Source organism: Typopeltis vanoorti, chromosome 26, assembly GCF_054136105.1.
Source record: "Typopeltis vanoorti isolate ZY-2024b chromosome 26, IOZ_Tvanoo_1.0, whole genome shotgun sequence".
In the NCBI taxonomy this organism is placed as follows: domain Eukaryota; kingdom Metazoa; phylum Arthropoda; class Arachnida; order Uropygi; family Thelyphonidae; genus Typopeltis; species Typopeltis vanoorti.
Genome location: NC_143574.1, coordinates 32,847,626 through 32,859,845, shown reverse-complemented (window position 1 = coordinate 32,859,845; position 12,220 = coordinate 32,847,626).

The window sequence follows — 12,220 nt, the reverse complement described above, 5'->3', positions numbered from 1 at the left end:
CTTATGTTAACTAGAAGTTGTTTGTGATAGGTACCATTGTCATAATACGGAACTGTTAAAGTGATTAGGGAGAAATTTTATTAGGACTTTAGAATTTGATAGAGAGTGTTAAACTTAAGCTAGCTAGAGTGGAAATTTTGTGAATAATTAATTGTCCTAAGAATCTTGAGTGCCTACTATATAGAAAAGGGAAGTTAATGAAGTAAATGATTTTGTTAATATTGAGTTTGATTAGTGTAAATTGAGTAATCAAGTAGACTGAGGAATTTGAATGCCTAGTGTGATGTGTAGAGAATAGGAATTGTCATAAGCATGTGCTGGAATGTTAATGACTTTGTTAGTGCACTTGAAGTTAAATAATCTATTAATGTGTATTAATCTAATCTTTCCATGTTAAGTGGATTCATGTTTTGTATGAAATTTTGTGGCGGCATGATCGTAGTAACTTTTTTAGTGTGTAAGTAATTTAGTTGAGTAATTTGATATGTACCATGTTTAGAGAATTAATAAACCTTTGTTTTAATGAAACAGAAAGTTGTCTGATAATGCTAATCCAATGCACCGCTTAGAAACACTCGAGCCTAACCACGCGGGAAACTAATGTTAAGAAACGGGAAGTTCAAGGAATTAATGTTGAGTAACAAGAAATAGTGTCACGACTGCAATAGTTACACTTTTAGATATTTGAGTTCCTTTCTCTGTTTATGTATAAAATATCTTAAACTAAATATCCCAAAGGGCGCAGTTAAAATACAAATACTAGGGATATTACGGGGAATAATAACTCAGATATTAATAGAAACTTAGGTGGTATCTTGAAAGTAGAAGTTAGGAGAATATAGACGAAGGCAGTTTGGAAGTCAAACATAATCATAAGATAGGGACATAACACTACTGAGGTCGTTACGGGTTGTGGTAGCCCGGTGAAATAGGTATCTTGGAGTGTGTTCAAGAGAAGTGGCCCGAGTTGATTCCAGGAGACTTGGAAAAACTCTTTTGTGAGACCATCGAAACCAGGAGATTTGTTCTTTGGCAAGAATATCCACACAGTCTTCAGTTTATTTAGAATGATTGACTTTTCTAAGTGGTTCCAGAGATTCTGTTGTAGAGATTTTTTTTCTTTCTTTCGGTATTTCATGAGTGCATAAAGAGATGTTCCTTTAGAGCTGCATGAATTCTTTTAGTAATGTAGGATTTCGGAAGTGATTTTCTGGATATTCTGTGATGATGCCATCTTATCGTGTAATTGCTGTGATGCAGTTTGCTGCCTTTTTTTTTGTTTTTTTTTTCAGAGATAAAAAATATTTTGTAGTGCATCTGAAACACTTACATATGTGTGCCTGGATCTAAGTAAGGTGCCCTTTGCAATACTTCTGTTTTTGCATGGCTTGGAGCTCTAAATGATATTCAGGGCTTTCTGCTTGGAGATTATGGAGCCGTCTTCGACTTGTCGGATACTAATGTTCCTCTTCTGATTTTTCTATTGACTGTAGCTCTGCGCAAAAGATTTTATTTGTAATTTTAGGTGAAGTCACCATGTTTACATTGGGTCTTTATTCGCTTTCGACTGAATGAGGGTAAATATTAAATCCTGAATATTTATTACTTAATCCGAATCTCTCATGAAGATATTGTTGAAGATCAAATAAGCACTTACTGATTTAGATGCTTCAAAAGATAATGAAAGTTCCCTCTTGATGAAGCAATGATCTGAGTTGCAGGAAGGAATTTGTGATGTGTTTCTGGTAATGTAGTATCTGTTCAGTCGCCCTTGGTAGAGAGGCCTATTAGTTGCTCTGATTGCTGACCTGTGTAGAATCTCTACTCTGGATGTTGATGCTGAAAGACGTCAATGAATTCATTATCATTTACCAGTGTTTGAAGTTGTGGTCAAGAGTGCAATTAAAGTCTCCAGCTGTTACATGTTCTTGGTCGATATACTGGAAAGATGGTTTTCAATGTCCAAGATTTGTAATGCTAGAGTATCCTGCTGTGGTATGTAGATATTGAACACATGCTGCGTATTATGGTTGGGTGATTTTATATGAGTATACAAGGCACATCCTGTCATGTCTGCAATTCCTTTCAGTTTGTAGGGAGATCGATGATGAATGTCTGTACTAATTCCTTCGTTTTGTGAATTGCATTGTGGTGTAGGTCATAAAGCCACTCCATCCATTTTCTATATAAATTAGATGAGAAATTGATATTGTTTCTTGCAGAAGTATTAGATCTATATGATATTTCTGTACCTGGTTAAGGACTATTCTATTGCGTAAAGCAGAGGCACATCTTTTTGCATTGATATTAAAAAACTCAATGACATTATGTGTATGAAAAAGTTGAATATAAATTGAATCTATTATTGGTCCTGGTGTTGTGTTTGTTGCCATTTAATTAGGTAGCAGATACACTTACACCTGTTAACCTCCCCTGCTAATTTTCTAGTGTACTACTTGAAGCTGTGATATAAGTTCTGGGATTCTCATGGTATATTTAAGTGCTATGGGTAGTTTGTGAGGAGAGTTTCACACTTTTTGTATGGAGGATGACAGCTGCTTCATGGTCAGGGGACCCTTAGTGTGGTGAAGTTTCCCCTCAGCTTCTTCCTCTTTTAAATCTTCATGTGGAAGTATACTTAGGTCCCCATGGTCTGGGAACTCTCTTACTCCATGATTGGATGCAAGTGATGAAAGACCATTCTGAGTAGTTTCTTTCATTTAATGAGGTTTTGGATGAGTAAAATGCTGGATTAATAATGCTAGCTGTTTTGTCCAAGGAATGCTTATAATTTGTTCATCCTGGTCATCTCTGCTAGGCATTAACATGCTCTTTGTTAAGTGTTGCCTGTTGGTAAACTTCGTTATCAGAGTTTTGGATCTCATTGCTCGGCAAACATTCGAGAGCAATGTGAATCTTATTTTGTACAGTTCAGGATTTTCTTGGCTCTGAAATTCGTGATGGGGAGAAGATATTTGGTTTATTTTTTCCTATGCATTGATTTTCTTTGTTTACAATGTTGTTTTGTTCCACTGGCTTTAGTGTTTCCTAATGTGACTTTCCTCATGACAGAAGAAGCACTGTGATGGGACAGATAAGTAGTAAAGTACGTAATTCCATTTATATGTCTGTGTTGATTAACTTTGGCAGGTTGTAGTGCGTTTTTGTTTCGAAAGCACATTAATGCCTGTCTTCGAAAACTTTTGATATGGACAAATTCAAGCTCTTTCATTGTTGCTGATAATGTGTGTATTTTTCCTGTTATGGAAAGTTATCTTAATAACATGGATTTGATGAGTTGATGAGGAATTTCAAGGGGAACATTTGATTTCTTTTGTTGGGGCAAGTGCTATTAGGGCTGCTTCGAGGTGATAGATGCTGATGTCAACGTCTTTTTTGCAATATCGAGATGTGGTTGAAATTCACCTTCACAGTACCAGCTACGCAAGACATCTCAGTGATGTTCTTTATGGGTAAAGCTCTGCTGATCTCCGTTAGATAATCTTCTAATGGAGTCTTTTCTTTGGTGATGAAAATGACAATTCCGTTTTCTTAGTAAATGACGTTGGTAGCAGTGATAGTTATTTTTGTGTCAATTGGTCTGCTGCTGGCTGATATAATATTCATGTGCAAGATCACTGTTTTAGGGTTAGATTGGATATTTCCATAAATACTACATTAGAATAAGATTTAGAATTGAAAGCATTATTAAAATACATTTGGACTGTTCTGGCAACTCCTCTCGCGGTGGTACTGCTCACCATCGTGAGAATGATCGCAATGGTAAGCAGTACCACTCTCACCCCACATGTGTTCTCTGAAGAAAATGTGCTCTCTGAAGAGCTGTTGATAAAAATGTGCAGACTATACAAGTCTTTGAGCATATTGGCCTACTTGTCATGGACTTCTTGCTGCAGTTTGTCAAGTGTTCATGTAGCTCTGCATGAATTTGTAACTTGATCTGCTGTGGTACGTTGAATACATTTTACTATTATATTAAAAATCTGTCTTCATGCTCCCTGGTAGAGCAAGGGCGACTTCCTAGAAAATGTTTGGAACACATTACATTGGTTTGAAGTGCTACTCTCAGCCTGGATAGCACTTTGTGATATTCCAAACTTTCTGGCAATATCAGTAAATATTTTAAGCTTTCCAATAATTCTTTCCTGTGTGAAATCATCTGGATGATATCTTTGAGACATTACAAGAAATTGAAGTTTGCATCTCTTAGCACTGACTTTCGGGTGCTACCACGTGATTCCTTTGCATGCGATTCTATAATTTGAGTGTGTTCACACTTTCTATTCAAAATAGTCAGTTATACAAATTGCCAGAAGCTGATTTGGTTCAGTTTGCAGTTGTAACTTCAGAAATATTGTTTGTCTTTGGTTTTGGTAACCAGTGTATTTGTTCTCCTCTGCAGACCCTTAACCAGACGCATGGGAATTGGTTTGGATTTTCCATTTGCCAAACCACAATCCTGTGATTTTATGTGCATTTAGTTGGCTCCTGAAGCTACTTGGTATTGTTAATATGCTGTTTGCATGTTATCCAAATCCAGTCTTCGTGGATTATAATTGTTACATCTTCAGAATATGCTGTCAGAGGTATTGCTTGATAAGAAAATTTAGGGCGGGATGCACTAACAACATGTTTACTCTAAGCAAAAGGACCAGAAATGGACAACCTTGTTTAATACCTCTACTGTATGGTACAGACAGGGAGGTTGATATCTAACCCCCCCACCCACCCCAGTGGGCCTCCTGTTAGCTATCAGCAAGGGGAAAAAGTTCTTATCAGGAGACTAAAGTAAATAAGCAAATAAAACAATTCTTTTTACACTTTCCTGTTTTATTAATACCAAAAAATTAATAAACAATGTCAGATTAAAAAATCAAATTCAAAATTGCACACACAAGACTAATAATGATAAAATTGCAACAATTAATATTTATTTCTTACAAAAAAAATTGGCAACTTTACTGTATAACCCATCTTTACTCTATATAAATAATTGGATTTATATTAGAGCTTTCCTGGCTTTTTAATTGTGAACATTTGAATAATATGATCAAAATCTATTTGTGTGGCTAACACTGTTTCAATAGCCAAAGTATCTAGAACTATTGAGATGATTTTGGCACTAGTAGATCTCATTATTCATCATTCACGAATCCTCCAAGGAGTCCTAAGACTCATCACAGGAGGACACCTACTGTACAACTCCACGTCTCCACCACTACAACGAACCTCTACAACGAATCATCTACATCAATGCGATCTCGTGCCCACAGTCCACACAACTAGTATTTTTTGTCTGTAAACTTCATGATTTCTGAAGAGTCGATTTGTCTGTATGCAGAAGAAAAAAAAAACTGCAAAAAAACACATTCTTCTTTATTCTTGCCAATTCGCTGAATGACATTTTGGCCTGCTCTACAGTTACAGGTAGTGTGCAGATATTCTGAGGACAATGAAAATGTTGAGAAACAGTTTCAATATATAATTGTTTTATTTTATTTAATAGCTGAAGGGATAAATACTGATTCTTACCAAAAGTAGCTGTGTGCATGCTTTTTAAATGGATTATTTCATGGGCAATTTATTTGGAAATATAGCAGTTATATTTGTCGCCTGTTTTAATTTGTTGTCATCGATTGTTAAGTAATGTTATAAAAATCCAAGTGAACTGCATATTTCATTCACAGTACTATATTGCCAAGTCAGTCCACGCAGTTAGCCTAGTGGCTTTGCGCTACGCAACCATATACTTCGAGAAGGAGTGTCCCAGGTTTGATTCCTGATGTAGACGTGAGGAACTTGAGGATCTTCCTCAGGCATAGCCAAGTTAGCCGGTCTTGTGGGCGAGCAGTAGGGTTTTTTCCGCCAGTTTATCTGGCATTTTCCCCCACGAACATATGCTTCTACAGCCAAAAATATATCCCCCCAGCGGCAGACTAGGCGACAGGTCGGTTGGGAGTGGAACTAACAAGTAACACGCGAATCCTGCATAGGAAGCGGGGAACGCTTAGTGAAAGAAGACTATATTGCCAAGTCAAATTTCCAATAACGAAATCTAGAATTTTGTAAAATGCACGAATTTTCAAGTTTTTCTTCAATTTTTTTAATTTCTGAATTTCTGAGCTATCATTATCCAGATTGTTTTCATCTGCAAATGTTTTTTCCTAAATTAGCATTTTTAGCAGAAAATTTTGTGGATGGTATTTCAATTTGAAATTTTCATTAAAAAATTTGCATTTGCTAAAAATACTGGTCCATTTTTCTCTAATATTTTTCATGTCCAAAAGTAAGTTTTTGTTGTTGGTTTCTTCAATATCAATTGTTGCAATTATTTATTGCAAAATTTTGTTTCTGTAAACCGAACACCAGCTAAAATTATGCACTCAAAGGAATCAATGTTAATTAAAATCTCATTTAAATCAGTCCAAATTTCTGCACTTAAATTTCTTCCACAGCTCTTTTTAAAGCACCTAAATTATTTGTGAATGGATTTACTGAATCTGTTCTTTCTGATCAACATGTGTTAGATAAACTGTGTAGGTAACTTCCAATATTTAGTTTTAGAATATTCCATCTTTGAGGACTTGAACTAAAATATTGTATTGTTTAAGAAAATTCCCAAAAAAATGTAATTGCTTCAATACAAGTTTCTGCAGCTTGTACGCCTCAAAGATTCAATGAATGACAAGCACAGGGAGAATATATCTCAGGAAAAATAAATCTGCTAACGCCTTTTTGTTCCCGTATAGGAAGTAGGCAAGGCCGTTTTTTTTTTTTTTTTCCCTATCTAACTTTTGGAGACTGAGTGGGCAGTTCAATCTCCACTGGTAGCCAATCAGAGATAGCTGGCCCAAGACTATCACTAATTAATTGGCACGCAGTGAAGAAGGTGGCTAGTAAGTGCCGCCATCTGGTGGTCCCTAACCCTAACACAATATATTTAATGTCTGAAAATAGTGTTGGTTTGATGGCCGATTTTCTTGAGTTTACGGGAAGAAAAAGCCGAGTTTCCGGTAGGGAAAATCTGCTAGCCTGTGCCAGAGATCGACTAACTCTGGAACCGGTCGAGCAAAGGCTTAGAAAAAGTTCCTCTAGTTGGCGACTGGATTCGAACGTCTTTCGTCGTGCGGTCAAGCACTGTAGAGTGCAAACGCCACTTCTACTGAGCTACACAGGCTCTTGGAGAATATATCTTGAAAGATTTTTTTTTTCAAAATAAAACTTTTACTGCCTTTACAGAAGCCACTCGTATTGGCTGCATGTCATAACCCCAGCCATAGCAATCAGCTATTGGTATTTTGTGTTCTTCAAAAGTCCTTCAAATTAAGTTGACAATCACTTCTCCAGTTTTTTGGTTGCAATTAATAAATTTCAAAAACTGTTCTCTAATTTCATATACTTTCCAGCGTCACTCACTTGCAAATAACGCAATATGAAAACCGTCTGTTCACTATGAGCCAAATCACAAGTTGTCACTACTATTACTGAGTAATACTTTGCTTTTGCTCTTTCCTCAAGAATTGCTTTTGTTTCATTATCTGCTGAACATTCTGGCTTTCAGCTGATAAATAATGTACTTGCAATCACCTATGTGATAAGTGGAACAGTTTCATATTGTCCATGTGTTTTTTTATATATATAACGAGGTTATATGACTCATTAATTATAAAATCCACACAAATTTCCATTTCTGGGATCACCTCACAAATTTACCTCTAAATGCTAAACCTCTTTCTCCTAAAAACAAAGTAACGTCCAAATTTCTATGTAATATTTGTTTCCATTCAAGTTCCTGATCTTGACATAATCATGAAATCACAGTTGTGTTGCAAGATTTTTCTCTATATTTAACCATAACATATAATTCATTTATCTTTAGTATTATTTTAACGTTGAAATTTTTTCATACCATTTCTTCAATTGTATTATTTGATACAGCGAAATTTGTTTGCTGTAACTCCAGGTATTTGTTCACCAATCTGTAAAGTCATTTTAAGTAAATTAATTGGAAATTTATACTCACGAATGTCATTCGGATATTCCATAGGATGTTTACCTGAACCTAGGTGTACCACCTAATTCACTTGGATTGATGTACAATATTATTATTATTATTATTATTACCCCAAGACCTCATGGAGTCAAAAACATATCTGGGAGGTCCTTTTATCACACACACACAGCTTATCATACCATGTCTTAAACACACTCAAACTCCTTGCAGACATCACACTCTCAGGCAAGGCATTCCAATCATTCACAACTCTGCACGAAAAAAACCTGCCTCTCACTCCCCTACTCACACCCTCTTTATACAGTTTCCAGGGATGACCTCTGGTTCTCCCCTGATCTCCCACTATTCTCTGTAGAACTTCCCCACCATTGATCTTATAACAACCCCTTACCAACTGGTAGGTCTCTATCATATCTCCCCTCTTCCTCCTGTCCACCAGACACTGAAAATTACATCTTCTCAATCTTTCCTCAAACTCGACATTCCAGAGGTTACCTTAGTCAATCGCCTTTGGACCCTTTCCAACAACTTTTCATCCTTCTGAAAACCCGGTGACAAATCTGGGCACAATAATCCATGTGTGGTCTAATCAAAGCCTTATACAATGGAACAAGAATCTCCCTACTTTTACAAGTCAGTGTCCTCCGCATCAATCCCAGAAGTATTTGTGTTGTCTTGACAAATTTTGCTATGTGTCCCCTAAATTTCAGATCCTTATTAACTATCACCCCCAGATCTCTTATTTCCTCCACCTCTAACAATATATCCTCACCAAGCATAAATTCTGAATCCCATCTTTGTTTTCCAAATTTTAAAACCTTACATTTTCCAACACTGAACTCACATCCTCCATTCCCGTGCCCAGTCATTCAATGTATTCAAGTCTTCTTGTAAGGCCACAATATCTTCTCTACTCTTCATGGTTCGTCCCAATTTGCATGATCCACAAACAACTGAATATCGTCATCCAAATCTTCACCAATATCATTAATATACAAGTTAAACAGTAATGACCCTAAAACAGATCCCTGAGGCACTCCACTAGTGATTTTCCTTTTCCTGTATATCGCTTCCCAATACATAACTTGTTGATACCTATCAGATAGCCAATTTCCAATCCAATGCACTAATCTAATATATAACCCCATCTGCTCTAGTTTGACTGTCAACTTATCATGAGGTACTCTATCAAAAGCCTTTGCAAAATCCAAGTATATTAGTGTGTATCCTTCTTCTCTGTCCAAGGAAACAGCCAGTTTATTGTAATAAGTAAATTGATTACTAAAACATGACCTCCCTTTAGCAAATCCATGCTGTCCATCAAAGATAATACTATCGTTGTCAACCTAATTCTAGATCCTATTTCACACAAGCTTCTCCAACAACTTAACCAGAACACCTGACACACAGATAGGACTACAGTTTGATGCTTGAGTTTGATCACCTGAAATGGCACAATCTTGCCCTCCTTCCACTCCTTAGGAACTTGGCCCAGTGCAAGGCTCATAATAAAAATTATGTCAAGGTGGGTGACAACTCCCTCGCATATTCCTTCAGAATACGTGGTGATATATTATTTACATCAAGTTTGCTCAACTCCCCATACACCTCTTGTTCACTTGTCAGTCTCTCTTCCCCGTCATCAACTGCTCTCAAAGAAGTCACATTCACAAGACTAAAAGTCCTTTATTAACTGCTCATTAAGTATCTCCACTAAATATTCCCCAACAGCTGTCTTTATATCATTTTGTCCCATCAATGTCATCCTTCCATAATCATTAATTTTTTTTTTTGCTGGCTACATGTCGAAAGAACTCCTTAGGATTCTTTTTGGCTTCATTAGCTAATTGCTATTCATACTTAACTTCAGCTACCCTCACCAACCAAGTCACCCGCCTCGCTTGGTCTTTGTAAACCTCGTGAAATTGATTATTTCCACTACTCTTATGCTGTCTCCATCATAATATTCCATTTCAATTACACATATACCATAATTGTTTGTTTTTATTAAGTCTGAATAAGTATTGCTCTCTTCTCAAGTCAGCTGCTGTTCTAAGTCCTTAGTGCACTGTTGCTAATTATCTTTACCTAGTTTTGGTTCTTGGTTTTTCAAAAGCAAAACGTTGTACCTTTAATATAGTTGTACTTATGTTCACTTTAAATCCTAGGTTCCAGAGTTCTTTGATTATTTTTTTTTCTTGTCCTTTTCATAATTTTTCTTTCTCTTTGTTGCTCCTGATTTCTGATCGTAGCTTCTTGAAATTTTAATTTATAAAAAATAAATCAATAAGTAGCATATACGGAAATCAAATTAACAGCAAAATTACACTTACATAATAAACTTCACCTAATAATGAAATATTATTCATATGTATTTGTTTACATCGAGAGTCTCTTACAAATGAACAGACTACACACCGACCAAAGTCTGAATATACCCTTACTGGGAACAACTCCAGCCGCTCATGCTGCAGGAGAAAGTAAGAAAAGCATTTCACCGAGTAACCAAAGATGCTATTTATTGTGTCCTTGATGATAACTGGATAATTGTTGTCCGGTATTTAAAATTATATTTTTTCAATTCTCTCTATAAATTTTCAATCATTTGAGAATAGCTGAATGTTTTCTGTGAACAATACTAAATTAAAAGATTATATTAATATATTAGCACCTAACATGGCTCTAAAAAATTTTGGGCCTGGGGAATGATACCCTGCCTTCCCCCCTTTCTTGGTATCCCTTATCCCCTTCTTCTTTTCTTGATGTACAGATATCATAACCGTGTTTTTATTATTATTATTAATATTATTATTATTATTGTTATTATTATTATTATTATTATGCAAAAGTGTGCTTTACGATATAACACCTTAATTCCTTGAATGATGCCTGAGCCAAAACCAAAAGCTTACAACCAGTTGAATACATTATCATCATAATTTTCCTGATTTCTACCCCAAAGGGGTGTTCAGGTTACTCTAACTGCATTACACGATATTAAATCTACATTAGTATTAATCTCCTATCCACAATTTTACTCTTTATCAGTCTATTGCATGTGAGCACTCCAACATTGTCTTATCTAATATTTTGTGCTTCTAAGTCACTTCTGACCGAATCAATCCACCTAGATGTATTGCATCCTCTGGATCTCTCACCTGCCATTTTGGCATCAAACACCTGTTTTACTAACCTTTCTTCACCCGTTCTGTTTAAGTAGCCATACCACCTTAGATTAGTCTTTTGACACTTTCTTGAATGCTAATACTGTCAAGTTCCTTTCTAATATTTTCACTTTTAATATGGTTGTGCCATTTATGACATCAGCTCACTCGCCTAATTTTTTCTCAGAACTCTCATATCTTCAGTCTCTAGTTTTTGATCAAGTGATTTATTTCTAAACCCAATCTGAGATCCATAACTCAAAACTGTTTAAACACTGCTAATTTGATGTTTTGACTAATTTCTTATTCTTATTCCACACAAATATATTCAGCTGGTTACTAACTACACCAGTTTTTCTTTTTCTATTGTCTATTTCCAGATTTAATCTACCATCTTTACTAAAAACTTTGCCTAAATAGCTATATTTTACTTGTTCTATAAAATCTCCATTCAGAATGCAGCTACAATTTTCTAGGCTCCTGCCTATTTTCATCGTTTTGGGCTTTTTATTGTGATTTTCATGCCAAATTTGTTGCAGTTGTTATTCATTTTCGTTAGTGTATCCTAGAAACTTGAACTAGTTGCATTTAAGAGTACAAAATCACATGCATAAGATAAAGAGATAAGTTTGAAATCTCCAATTCTATTATTATTATTATTATTAATATTATTATTATTATCGAGGCCTCCATGGAGCCAAAGACTCATCATGGGAGGTCCTTCCTAGGAAACAAAAAGTCTCTCAAGACTCATCGTTGGAGGTCCCTCCTATGAAACACGGAGTCTATCATACCGCTCCTTAAACACATTGACCGTTCTCGATCTCACCACTCCATCAGGCATTGCATTCCATGGTTCAACCATCCTCCATGCAAAGAAACCACTCCTCACCCTCTTTCTCACAATTTCCTTTCGTAACTTCCAGGGATGGCCCCTTGTTATGACTCCTTCCCGCTGTTCAACCAAGCAAAAGAACTCCCCAAAGTCAACCCTGTAACTACGTCTCAACAGTTTAAAAGT